We start from the raw sequence: 14582 nt of genomic DNA, 5'->3' as shown, positions 1-14582 counted from the left end.
TCAACTCCTACAGCTCTGGACAGGCTGCTTTTCATTTTGGTGGGTCCATCCAACACCTCCACTTGTCCTGTTTTTCTCCAGCCACATCCTTGGCCTCTTCCACAGTCCTTAGGTAAATGCTTGGAAGAAGAATTTAAATCTTTTTATTCTACCATGGTGGCCCCAGTTTCTCAGGGGGCAGTAAAATGGCTTTTTAGGATCGGTCTAATCAGATCCTCATTTCTTTTCCCTTCCTAGATTTTTGAAACATGAATCCTTCACTCCTCCTGGCTGCCTTTTGCCGGGGAATTGCCTCAGCTGCTCTAACACGTGACCACAGTTTAGATGCACAGTGGACCAAGTGGAAGGCAAAGCACAAGAGATTATATGGCATGGTTGGTGGCATCTGAAACTGTCCAGGGGAACCCCAGAGAGATGGGCCTTGCTATCGGGATCATATGGCCAGAGAGTGGCTTCTAGAGGCTGGCTCCTACCAATAGCCTAACGCAGTAACTTAATAGCACTGATTATGAGCACGATATAGGCATACACCCTTGTTGTGTCTCAGCTTGGAGAACATCTCCCAGAAGTGTCAAGCCTTCCCTGGACATGGTTACTCTTACATCTCTGTCTGAAGATTCACTTGGTTAGCATATGTTGGATTTTAATTAGAAATAAATAGCATTGGCAGGGCACGGTGGCTCATGCCTGTAATACCAGCACTTTGGGAGGCCGAGGCGGGCAGATCACAAAGTCAGGAGATCGAGGCCATCCTGGCTAACACGGTGAAACCCCGTCTCTACTAAAAAAAAAATACAAAAAGTTAGTGTGGTGGCAGGCACCTGTAGTTCCAGCTACTTGGGAGGCTGAGGCAGGAGAATGGTGTGAACCCGGGAGGCGGAGCTTGCAGTGAGCCAAGATCGTGCCACTGCACTCCAGCCTGGGCAACAGAGCGAGACTCCATCTCAAAAAAAAAAGAAAAGAAATAAACAGCATCAGTTACATGTTTGCCTTTAGAATGAAGAAGGATGGAGGAGAGCAGTGTGGGAGAAGAACATGAAGATGATTGAGCAGCACAATCAGGAATACAGCTGAGGGAAACACAGCTTCACAATGGCCATGAACGCCTTTGGAGACATGGTAAGTATGCTGTGGGCTGCCCAACTCTGTGCTTCCCCTCCTCAGTTCTTTACCAAATTAATCTCTTGCTTCTTAACATTTTATTTACTTTTCTTTGAAGACCAATGAAGAATTCAGGCAGGTGATGAATGGTTTTCAATACCAGAAGCACAGGAAGGGGAAAGAGTTCCAGGAACACCTGCTTCTTGAGATCCCCACATCTGTGGACTGGAGAGAGAAAGGCTACGTGACTCCTGTGAAGGATCAGGTGAGACTGTGTTGGGTTCAGACCTGCCATCACCCCAGGAAAGCCAAGAAGCAATTGACATTTGTGCTATGGTAGACTGTGCAGCAACATGCAGTTCACTTTTTAAAGGAGTATTTAGATACATGAGCTGTTGTTAAAAGTCTTGCTCTGTGTGTGTGTGTGTGTGTGTGTGTGTGTGTGTGTGGATATCAGCTTTTTTATTCTCTTTTCAGGGTCAGTGTGGCTCTTGTTGGGCTTTTATTGCAACTGGTGCTCTGGAAGGGCAGATGTTCTGGAAAACAGGCAAACTTACCTCACTGAGTGAGCAGAATCTGGTAGACTGCTCTGGGCCTCAAGGCAATGAGGGCTGCAATGGTGGCTTCATGGATAATTCCTTCCAGTATGTTCAGGAGAACGGAGGCCCGGACTCTGAGGCATCCTATTCATATGAAGGAAAGGTAAATGGAGCTCCTTTTCTTGCTGCCATTCCTGCTTTGTTTCACTGGGACACTTTCAGAGATAACAGACACTTTTCAGAATTCACGTTTTAGATGGTGGAATCTCTATCTGCAAAGTGACAGTGTTGTCATTATAAATTATAGCCTTTGCAGAGTTTTGTGATTACATGGTTAACATGCAGCTGTTCTTGCTTCTGTGTAACATGGAGGATATACAAACCATTCTACATATAATACAGATGTCTCCATTGTGAAAAATGTCTTACAGAAAGTAAACCTAGATGTCTTGCTGAAGAGAACTGAACTAATTTTCAGTTTCAAATTAACTATTAATAATAACATTTCACTTCCTTGGATGATTTGTAACAGTGTTTACTTGGAAATTCTATGCTGCAAACTGCTGAGTGTTGTGGTTCTGACTCACGTTCCCCAGGAGAAGGATGGTAGTAATCAAGTCGCCTCCCTCTTTACCTTTAAAAGGTTAAAACCTGTAGGTACAATCCCAAGTATTCTGCTGCTAATGACACTGGCTTTGCGGACATCCCTTCACGGGAGAAGGACCTGGTGAAGGCAGTGGCAACTGTGGGCCCCATCTCTGTTGCTGTTGATGCAAGCCATGTCTCCTTCCAGTTCTATAAAAAAGGTAAGCATCTTTCTTCATAGAAATTATTGCAGAAACAAAGTAAACCACCAATGACACACCAGCATGATGGACTCTATACACGCAATAATCATACCCAATGCTTCTATTTGATATTACATTGAGCGTATCTCCATGAATACCTGTACTTCATAACTTTTTATAAATAGCTATGTTATTTATAGTATAGTTTAATTTACTTAAATATTCTCTAATTGTTGTATTCTTAGAATTTTTCCAAAGATTTTTACTTCTGTGATTAAATCTGAAAAGAGCCTTTTGAGTCAAGGATTTTGGTGTTCTGTGCTATTTTTAAGATTGATATTCTAGAGTAGAATTACAAGCTTAAAATGAGTGGTCTTTTATGCCTGTAGGAAAGTTTTTTTATGAGGGACTTATGCTAATTTCTATTTCTGCTAGTGGTGAATGACAGCCTGATCCCCTAGCCTTGATAACAATAGACCTTGTTAAGCCTGATCTGGACTGTGTGTCATTTCACTGATTTTAGAGATGCCTCCCTCCCTGTGGGTGACAGGGTGGGTTACTGTCAGGTGTCCTTGGGAACTTCTCACCCAGCCTTCATTTTATTCTCTCAGAAATTTATTTTGAGCCATGCTGTGACCCTGAAGGCCTGGATCATGCTATGCTGGTGGTTGACTACAGCTATGAAGGAGCAGACTCAGATAACAATAAATATTGGCTGGTGAAGAACAGGTATAAATTGCCAGAAAGACTTATAGTTGAAATTCAAAAGGGAATCCTTTTTTGCAATCAGTATTTACATACCACAAGCCCTTGATCACATTTCTGAAATCTCAGAAGTCTTTATCCCCCTTAGGCAGAACACAGAATATTAATGATTGACTGTAACGTCAAGATACTGTCACGAGCATGCTGGGGATATTAATATGGTATTTGTACCATTGCATGTCTAAATTCTGAACATTTTCTTAATTCTGAAGCATATCTGGGTGGAAAGACATCCTATCCTTTTTCTGTTTCTGATTTTGCAGTTCTGTGAAACGTCACAGTTTTGGGTCTGGGATCAAAGTAATATGCAGGTTTTGACTCAAGAATTTATAAGGGATGAACAGGAACATTAGCATCTCCTGATTCTTTATGTTAAGCCTGTGGCTTCTGGCACACTGTTTAAGTTAATAACCCAATGTGCTTTATCCTTCCTCTGAAATGGAAAACCTGCTCTCCTTTCAGCTGGGGTAAAAACTGGGGCATGGATGGCTACATAAAGATGGTCAAAGACTGGAAGAACAACTGTGGAATTGTCACAGCAGCCAGCTACCCCACTGTGTGAACTGATGGATGGTGATGAGGAAGAACTTGACTGAGGATGGCACATCCAGAGGAGGAATTTATCTTCAATGTACCAGCCCCTGCTGTGTGGAATGCACACTTCAATCATTGAAGATCCAAGTGTGATTGGAATTCTGATATTTTCACACTGGTAAATGTTACCTGTATTTTAATTACTGCTATAAACATGTTTGTATTATTGATTCACTTACTTGTATTTTCATTTTAAAAGGATATATACAATTTTACCTGTTTAAATAAAATGTAATTTCAAATGTACTGCTGGGGCTTCTTTCTGTTTTGATGCACTGACTTTTTTGTGTAGTTGTATTAGTCTGTTTTCACGCTGCTGATAAAGACATACCCAAGACTGGGCAATTTACAAAAGAAAGAGGTTTAATGGACTCACAGTTCCACGTGGCTGAGGAGGCCTCACAATCATGACAGAAGGTGAAAGGCACGTCTCACATGGCAGCAGAAAGGAGAAGAAAATGAGAGTCAAGTGAAAGGGGTTTCCCCTTATAAAACCATCAGATTTCGTGAGACTTATTCCCTATTATGAGAACAGCGTGGGAAAGACCTGCCCCCATGATTCAATTACCTCCCATCAGGTCCCCCCCACAACATGTGGGAATTTTGGGTGGAACACAGCCAAACCATGTCAGTAGTCAAGCATGAAACTGGGCTCTAAGCCATACCTGCTCTACCAGTGGTTCACTAGGAGGAACAGTGGGTGGCCTTCTGGCTCTTCTAGTAACAAATGTGCAGATCTCATGTCAGCTGCCCAGTGGTTGTGTCTGACCCAACTCTTGATTGAAGCAAAATATGACAAACGATCTATAAGGATGAAGGAAAATTGTTTTAATAAAGAAAAAATTCACATTTTTCTTTAAAGTGATCAGACGTACATGTAATTTCAATACTGAAAAAGAGCCTTAGAGATCATGTTTATCTCACCCACGATGTTTGCAACCCAGTCAAATTACAGGGCAAAGCTATCAGGGCCAGTTTCCGGAGCATCTTCCCCAGCTGCTGGTGAAGACCCCATGGCCACTTTGCAGTTGAGGTGAGACAAGGCACTAGTGTGTTGGCAAGGCTGTTTATCTTTGGGTCCTCAAGGGATGAGGGGTAAACTCCAGGGTGTGAGGCTGGGCTTCAGGAATGGTGTGCTGGCCTTGGAAGGTGGAAGACAGATAAGAGGACCCAAACTGAGAGTCTGTGGCCACATTTACACCAAGCTACCTGTAAGCACCTGAATTATTTTAACCAACAGAAAAACTTCCCACATTGTATTGGCTAAAAGAGCACATAGTTTCGTCACCTGTGTTTTTTCAAACGTCTCATGTTCCCACTGAAAAAAATATAAAAGATAGTTAGAAGTGTTTAGTGAATAGACTCCATAATCTTTCAGGAAGAAAACTAGGAGGACAATGGGGTCTCATCCCACAAAGCCTCCAGCAGGCTCCATTTAAGTTCATCTGAACTGGATCATGTGCCATGCTGGACTCTTACATGCCTTTCCCTAGTCGTTGCTAAAACCATCTTTTTGACATAAAATGACAAAAGTGGCAACTGTGAAATTTTATAATAAAAGTAGCCCATGTTAGCAAGAAGATTGAGAAGATTCCCAAGGTAAATCCCTTAACTGTGCAGGTTGGGTGCTAGATTTGATACAGTTAGAATTTATGCAGCACCCAACACATGCAGGTTATCACCATGGTGGAAGAGACAGGCCCTGACCTCAGGGAGCTGGAACTGTTAGGGAAAGGGAGGTAATGAGGGAGGGCTTCCGGGAGGAAGGGAAAGACAATATCAACCATAGCAGCCAGTCACTAAGGGAAGGTGAAGAGGTGAGCATCTTAGCAGAGACTAGCATGTCAGTAACCCTGAGAAATGACTCTGCAGTGAGAGACCCTGCAGAGTGATTAGGTCCAGGTGTTGGGTGATGAAGCTTGCTAAGCGGAGTGTTTGAACATCTGGGACCACTGGAGAATGCAGGAACAGACCGTTCTGGTTCTTCTTATTACTGTAAAAGAAACCACCCAGAAACTCAGTGGCTTGGTAGAAACATCTTTCACATTTTCCGCCTGAACTTGGCTGTGTGGTTTCACGGGGAGACATCTGTAGGCTCTATCTGTTCTGGAGACATCTGTAGGGCTTGACCGGACTAGACATCTGCAAAGCCTCATTCACACGGCTGGTTGCAGATGCTGGTGTTGGCTGGGCATTTCGCTTGGGCTGTTGACCAGAGCACCTGCCTGGGGCCTCTCCATGGCTTGGGCTTCTCACAGCATCAACGTTGGGAAAAATATATACATATACCTTGGCAAACTTTAAACAGTGAATTACACAAGTGTTTATGTTCATCTTTATTATTAAATAAATTAACAAAAAAAGTATTATGAGGAGATTTGGTCTCTTTTCTCCAGTAATACAGTTTTAAAATCTCATAATTAACATAATTAAAGTTTTTTTTACTTATACTTTCAGTAAGTATTTATTAGTCATTTTTATTTATTTATTTACTTTTTTTTGAGATGGAGTTTGGCTCTTGTTGCCCAGGCTGGTGTGCAATGGTGTGATCTCAGCTCACTGCAACCTCTGCCTTCCAGGTTCAAACAATTCTCCTGCCTCAGCCTCCTGAGTAACTGGGATTATAGGCATGTGCCACCATGCCCGGCTAATTTTGTATTTTTAGTAGAGATGGGGTTTCTCCATGTTGGTCAGGCTGGTCTTGAACTCCCAACCTCAGATGATCCACCCGCCTTGGTTATAATCTAACCTAATTAAAATCTTTTTAAAAGCAGGACAAAAAATTCAACATTTTGTATGATTATAGCTACGTTAAAATATGTCTAGAAAATACAGCCAGAGGAGATAAAAACTTTCATTGCCTCAAATTGCCGCAAAGCCAAGGGGCACTGCCCATGGCCAGGGATGGTGAGCCCTGGAAGCACAGAGGTTACTGACTCTCAGCCCAGCAGCAGCTGGACCCTCAGCCCCCAGTGCCTGGTTTCTCCTTGCACGTGAATCCAGGTCCCAGCATCTTGTCATTGACAGGAGCAGCCCTGGCTCACCCTCTTGGACAACAGAAAGATGCTCATGGAGTCTGGCTGTGAGGCAACCTGAGGGCTCTGAAGACCTCCTGTGGGGCTCACACTGGGGCCAGAGCCTCAGCCTCTGATGCCCGAGAATGGAGTAGGCAGGATGGGTGGGGCAGAGAAGAAGAAAGTTCTCCGGATGTCCTGGTTAGTCACCCTGATCCTGGGAAATGTACACTCATGGCTGAATCAGGGAGAATCAAGTCTCTTGGCCAGAAAAACAAGCCATTATGGCCAGCGAAGTGCTCACTAAGCACACACAAATACACATATATGTGCACCCACAAACACATAGAATTACACACATGCTCAATACATATGTACATGCACATTAACTCATTACACATATGAACATGTATGCACACAACACATCTATACACATACACTTATGTACAGATGCCCAAATACACACTCACACCCTTACACAATATGCATATATATACATATAGTCCTGACACACATTCACACACATGTGCACACACACCTACATACACATCACAGTATAATACACTTAGTAGAGTAGTATCGGGGGGCCTCAGTTGTGGTCAGATGGCCTGACACTTAGTCTGAATTGTTAATCATTGAACTGTGTAATTTTGTCCAAATCTTGTCATCTCTGCTTCCAGCCCCCAAAAGAGTATGGTTGACTCAAATCATCTGAAGTTCTCTTTAGTTGTAAAATTCTGTGATTTCAATGGGAAAAGACGGTATCATCCACCCAGAGCTCACCTGAGCTCCTTCTCTGTACCCTGAGGAGGATCCCGGGGTCTGGAGTCACAGCATAGGGTGCTTCTGAGGCCATCCTCACCCAGCCCCAGCCCCAAGAGTGTTGCCACCAGGGATAGCCCATCGTCCCCGCAGACCTCTGCTGTGGGCATTCCTGTGACTTCTTCCCTGCTCCTCCTCCCCAAGCCCATGCACTTCTTCCTTCCTTTCTGATCAAGAATATGCCTTGGGAGCAAGTAGGCAGGAAGCAGCAACCTTCTGAGGCCCAGCGCTTCCAGAAAGAGGTCAGCAGCTGTCTGTCCTGGAGACGTTTCCTGGTGGAGGTGGAAGGGGGCTCACTGCTCCTTAATACCCTCTTTCAAGAGTGCCTCCCTGGTTTACTCTTTCTGGCCAGGGCATTCATTTGGAGCAGACAAGCCCGTTCCCTGTCCCAACTCAACATCTGGAAGTTGCTGGGTCATGGGCTCCAGCTGCTGTTTGGAGCCTCTCATCAGCATGTGACTTTTGGTTGTGATGATAAAGTCTGACCGCACCTCAGGTTGCCACCCAAAGCTCAGCTACAATCTCTACAAATTACCCCTGAAAGCAAATTTCTCAGGCAGCTGTGGAGCTGAGCCCGTGGCCTGGTAGGTGAGCCAGGATGTGGCCCTAACTGGACATTTCACCCCTGTGGCCAGCACGGGGCTGGCACCATAGTGGTACCCAACAGCCCCTTGTTGGAAGGATGAATTTGAGCACACTACTCCTCATGAACAGCTTGGCCTGATTAAGTTCTCAAGAATCCAAAGGCCTGCAAAGGCTGTGACATCCTCCCACATATGAATTCAAACTGAACAAAAACCCTGAAAACTAAAAAAAAAAAAAAGGAAAAAAAAGAAAATGAGCCAAGGAACAATCACTTCTTCCCATTAGGAAGACCACCTTATAGGTGGTTATTTTGGAAATGACAATCTTTCACTTTTCTTATCCCCCATTTCTCTAGGGGCCTCTGCTTTGCTGGGCTGCTCTCAATACAATGCGTAGTCCTGTACTTCACTCTGCCAGATTTATTGTTACCTGGACATTTTTAGGTGCCAGCTTTATCTTTTTATTTTTATTTTCAAAATGTGGTAAAACATAAATAACATAAAATTGATAATTTTAACCATCTTGAATTGCACAGACTGGTGGCATTAAATACATTCACATTTTTATGCAACCAACACCACCATCCATCCATGAATACTTTCATCCTGCAAAACAGAAACCATCTTTTTACTCCCCTAGCAATCATGCCCTCCTCTCTAGCTTATATTTATTTTATACTACATAGAATATCCTAGAAGCAGAGAATCTGAGCAGTGGAGGGCACCTGGTAAGGTTATCTCTTCCAAACACCTGCCCTTCAGCAAAACCACACCTGGGGTAGACTGAGCCAGACAGAATCAACCTTGTTTTTATACGTACAAAGCTAGACCTTCTTTGGAAGTCACGTATTTGAAATATCAAGTTGGAAAATTCTTTTTCTAAAGTAAAAGTTTCTTTGTCATTTCCTCAGTTACTCTTTTTCCTTTCAAGATTGAAAATAACCAGTTACTGTCCTCAGGGAATCAACAATTTCATGAGCAATGACTTCCTGGGAGGCCGTGGTTCTCAAACACTAGCCGGCCTCAGTGTCAGCTGGAGGAGTTATGAAAGCACAGATCGCTGCACCTACCCCCAGAGTTTTAGATCCCAGAGGTCCAAGGAGGGCTCCAGAAGTTGCATTTCTAGCAAATTCCCATGTGATGCTGATGCTGTTGGACTGGGGACCCCATTTTAAGAAATGCTGCTATAAGGCCCAGTGCTAGGAAATCTGAAGGATAGAAATATGCAGGTACCTAAGAGGTGGGAACAAATGGAATTAACAAGGTAAATGGGTTAACCTTCATGTGGAAAGTGCCAAATGCCCTTCACGTAAGCCCTTTGCTGTCACAGAGCTCACAAGCTCAGGGTGCAGTGCAGGAAGCCGATGTGAACAGTAGTTTGGGATGTCAGTCATTCACACTGGGAACTGTGTGGACACTGCAGGGTAGCACAGTGCTCGGGCTGGGTGAGGAAGGGGCCAGGGATGGCTTCCTGCAGACCTGGAAGCATCAGGAGCTGTTTGTGGGTGGATTCTTAAAGAAAAGAAGGTGTCCAGACAAAGGGGCTGGGCGAGGCTTATGCTCTTCCAGCAGAGGAACAACGTGGAACTGAAAAGGGGACGTGGAACATTCACGGGGCAGCAAGCATACAAGTGTCCCCAAGGGGAGCGTGAAAGTGAGGCAGTGAGGACAGAGTGAAGAGGCAGGCAGGGTGAGACCCAGAGGGCATGGTAACACAGGAGGAGGAGCCCAGGCAATATTCTGAAGGCTTCTCTGACATTGAGGACAGAGAAAGCTTTGCTAAGACTCCATATAAGGGGCATTACAGAGGAAAGGAGAAGTGGGAACACAGCTCTCTCCAGTCCTCTAGGTCCTCCACTATAGGATAGCCTAGGTGCAGACAAAATTTCCTTTCCTTTTCATTTTGTTGAAAGATTTTGAAATTGCATGGAGGGAAACTTGTAAAGACACCGGGCAAGCCTAGATCCAAAATGAACACAAACAGAATACAGAACGTGGGTCTGGAGGTGAACAGAGGAGGCTTCCAGCTCCATCTTGTGCAGGCTGTGCAGCCTTGAGCATGTTACTTCTCCTGCTGCAGTCTCTGTATTTAAATAGAGACCTAATTCCCTCACAAGACCCACAGGACCTCACAGGGGCTGGCCTCCCTGCTGTTTTCAGCCTGAGCTCACAGCCGCTGGCCCTCACTCTTCCTGTTCCCTCTCCCTAAACCTCTTTCAAACTGGGTTTGCCAGGCTGTCTTCTGCCCCATCCCTTTCCCCAGGTGGTTTCCTCCATCTGGAGTAGTCTTGTCCTCCCTGACTAATTAACTACATTAAATCTAAGACCCACTCCCTCAGGGCAATCTGATCTACCTGCATAGGTTCAATCTCTACTCTTAGAGGGTTTTAAGCATTGGGAACTTTTACTTCATAGCACTTAGTAGTTGTTATTTGTATAATTAGTTGTTAAATGTCTCTTCCACCAGAACAGGGGTCAGCAAACCATAGCCAGCTTTGGCCTGAAGCTGGATTTCGTAAATAAAATGTTAATGGAGGAGATCAGGTGCCCACACAGTCATATTGCTGGAGATGTGGAGTGACCAATCAAGATCAACATATTTTGGTTCATTTGGATGATCGACTTAACAGAGAGCTTCCATATTTTTATCTATTTAACATTTCTTTGGTGCCAGGGAATGACATTTTCTTTGTTATAGAGAAATATTTTTTTAAAAAAGAATGCACAGGGAGTTAATATGAAATATTGTGTTCTCACCAAGTGAAGGCCAAAAGACTTCATTACAGGATGTGCAAAGGAAGCCTCTGTGTAACTTACATAGGGACAGGTGTTGGAAGCATCCAGTTACTGCAAAGCTGCAAAGCATGCCACCAACAGGCGGATCTCAGGAGAGTCTGCATGGGAGCAGGGGGCACCACTTCTGCATGGTGGAGGGGAGTGACTGTTCTGCCTTTGTTCCATTATATTAAAATTGTCATTTGAATTTTATGAGGTCCCTACATTTGTTGATCTGCAAGTTTCTTTAGGTTTTATGGTTGCAAGATATCTATATGCCTACATTCTTTATATCTAGTTTTAAGGTTACACATAATTAATATATATAATATTCAATTAAAAATTAAAATATGTAAGATTTATATTATAAAATATATAGACACATGAGCAGAGGCAGAGCAACAAGAATAAGATTTTAATGCACAATCAGGAGAGAGAAGAGCCCATCAAAGTAAACAGGCAAGGGGAAGAGGGGCACCTGGAAATAGCAGCGGGCATCCTGCCAGTTCAAAGAATAGAGACCTGGCTGGGGGCTTTGGTCAGCCAGATGAACAGCCAAGCCAGGGAGGGCACAGCTGATGATGACACATGTTGGCTGCTTCTTCTGTCCACAGGGGAGTGCCTCAAATACACTGTGGTTCTGATTGGGCTCATCAGCCCCACATCCTCCAACACACAAACACACACACACACACACACACACACACACACACACACACTTTGAGGTTTGGGGCCTCTGGCTTGTATAAGGAGAGAGCAGCTTAAATTTAACTTCAACGGACTGAGCCCCTTCCTCCAGGAGCAATGTCCATTCATGGGGACCATATGTGGAGGGAGACTTGCTTCTTATTTATTCCCCATCATACCACCTGCGTGTACCAGGTGGGCCTTGGGTGCTCTTTCTGAATGGGGACCCTAATTGTGTTCAGTTGCAGCAGTTGTGGTGCCATCCCCCATCACACTATCTGTTCTGGAGGAGGGTGTTGCAGAGGTGCTGCTCCCTAAACTGGAGGTGCCTGGAGGAGCCCTGATGGGAAGGCTCGGAAAAACAGGGGCCCTGGGCACAGAGGCTTTTCATTGCTGCCCATCAGGGGGCCCCAAGTGTGGGCTGAGGGGTGGGCCTGGAGAATATGAATGCAGCCAGGCAGACATAGGCCGATGTCTTTCCAGGGTGCCTCTACTGTGCGCTGAATTTGGGCAATTAAGAGGGTGCTCACTCTGGAGCTTGGTGAAGATTTGAAAACCACAGCGTTGGTAGTGGGAGTCGTGTCCGTAACAAAGAGCTGAGGGCTCAAGGAGGCTGCAAGGTCAGGTGGGCAGATGCCCTTGCTGTGATGGTGGAAATAAATGGCTGCTGTGGAATTCATCTGCTGATGGGTGATAGCAGAGATTCTAGTGGAAGGTGCTGGAAGAGGAGTTGGGGAGGAAAGAGGAGGAGAGGAAAACACACATACGGGTGTAGGAGGCTCCCTTCTGAAGGGAAGCTGGAAGGAGAAAGATGCAGGGCTAGGAGGTATGGGGCAGGGGTGAGAGGTCAGAGGTGCTGAAGCTGCAACTGAATGAGGGCAGCCTCCTTTCTCATTAGGTGGAACCCCCAAAATGGGGGCAAGATCAGCAGGAAGACCCAGGGGAGAGTTAGGAATTATGGATATCAATTTTTACTCAATTCTTGGTGTGGGTGAAGGTGGAGGGACAGGCAGGGTGAGGGGCCCAGCAGCCACGTGGGCCAAGTCAGAGGTGGCCGGGGCAGGGAGTCTCAGCAGGTATGGAGACAGCAGGGGCAGGCTGGGTGGCACTGCAGTTTGCCATGTCTTCTTCTTTTTCGAGAAGGAATCTCGCTTTGTCACCAGGCAGGAGAGCAGTGGTGCGATCTCCATTCACTGCAACCTCTGCCTCCTGAATTCAAACCATTCTCCTGCTTCAGCCTCCCGAGTAGCTGGGACTACAGGCATAAGCCACCATGCCTGGCTAATTTTTCTATTTTCAGTAGAGACGGGGTTTCACTGTGTTGGCTAGGATGGTCTCGATCTCTCGACCTCATGATCTGCCCACCTCAGATTCCCAAAGTGCTGGGATTATGGGTGTGAGCCACTGTGCCTGCCCTGCCATGTCTTCTTTATCTTCCCAAGCAGCTGTTTTAGTCTCCTGGATTCTGATGTTCTACTTATGTTCTTATCCATGTTGCCCAGGAATCCCTCAGGAGATAGGCAGGGAAGCTTAGCAGGTGGGGAAGGTCATTTCTATTCCACCTCTATTGCTGGGGAGGGGTTGGTGGCAGCAGCAGTGGTGGTCCTGACAGTTTTCTTTCACTGGACCCATGGCCGGCAGCTCTGGGTGGAGAATAGCTACTTGATGCAAGAGCTTCGGGATCCTTGGGCTGCATCTCCTCCCCCCACATTAGCAAGCCTGGAGAGCAGGGCAGGTGGTCTTTACCCAACACCTTCAAGGCCACCTTCTCTGGCCACAGGGAGCAGCCCGGAACTGGGGCAGGGATTATTATCCTTCATATTATCCATAATATTCCAAAAGTTCTCGAAAATTGGTAAGAAAAGGCACAACATCCCAATGGGAAAGTGGCACCACACACTCTGGACTGTTTCCGCTGCTCAGTGGCCTGAGTATAAGTGCAGCCAGTGCTTGTCTGCCTCTCCTCTCCCCTGCCTGTGATGCCCCCTCAGAAAGTGTCTCCCCATTTTTTCTATCAGTGCTTCGCTGATAGGAAAATGCCACACTTCCCACACAAGGCTTTAGTTCCAGAAATGCTTCCAGAATTCTCGGGAAACCCCCTCCTGTCCCCTGAAAACCCTGCCCTTACACATTAGACATCCTGGTTTTCCTGTTGGGGTCCTATTATGGCATCATCAGCAGATGGGGCACAGTCTCCTGAGGCCTGGGAGGAATCTGTCCCAGAAACCAGGGTGTGGGGACTTCTGACTAAATCAAGGGAAGGTTTTCATGGAGAAAGTCAACAAAAAGTGAACGTTCTAATTTCAAAAATAGTCTCCTCATTGCACTTCAAATTAAGGGACTTGGAAAAAGGGGAGCAGGGAGCTGGGTGTTTAATGGGTTCAGAGTCTGATATTGGGATGATGAGAAAGTTCTTGAGATGGATTGGCGGTGATGGTGAGAAAACAATGTGAATAAACTTAACGCCAATAAACCCTGTACTCAAAAATGATTAAAATGGTAGTTTATGTTAAATCTGTTTTACCTCAATAAAAAGTAAATAAAGTTTTGTTCCCAGTGGGCAGGTAAGTAGGGGAAACTCTCTTGCCACCCCTTGGCAAGAGCCTGAGAAACAGTTGGGCACCCCAGCAGTATGAGCTCTTCTGAGGGCAGTGGTGACAGCCCGAGAGACAGTTGAGCATAGCAAGGGCAGGTGCAGGTCCCTTGTCCCAGAGTGTGAGTGTGGCAAGCCAGCCTCGACTTCTGCCTGCCTAGGAGGCATCCTAGGAGGTAAGCCTGAGTGAGCAGGGGTGAGCTCTGTGTGTCCTGTGTGCAGCAGCAGATTATCTGTCCGCCCGTGCAGAGAGGGGAGGTGAGACCTGGTTTGGCTGAGAATCCCCAAAGGCCCAAGAGCTGCTTAATCTTACATTAAAA

The 14582-nt window shown here is 45.6% G+C and overlaps 1 pseudogene; it reads left to right on the top strand.

Moving 5' to 3' along the window:
• The first annotated feature begins 248 nt into the window (after window positions 1–248).
• On the top strand, window positions 249–3956 carry LOC129048228 (procathepsin L-like; annotated as a pseudogene).
• The last annotated feature ends 10626 nt before the right edge of the window (window positions 3957–14582 follow it).

The sequence above is a fragment of the Pongo abelii genome, chromosome 8, assembly GCF_028885655.2.
Source record: "Pongo abelii isolate AG06213 chromosome 8, NHGRI_mPonAbe1-v2.0_pri, whole genome shotgun sequence".
NCBI lineage: Eukaryota > Metazoa > Chordata > Mammalia > Primates > Hominidae > Pongo > Pongo abelii.
The sequence above is the reverse complement of the archived record's forward strand: the minus strand, read 5'-3'. Positions and strand labels throughout refer to the sequence as shown.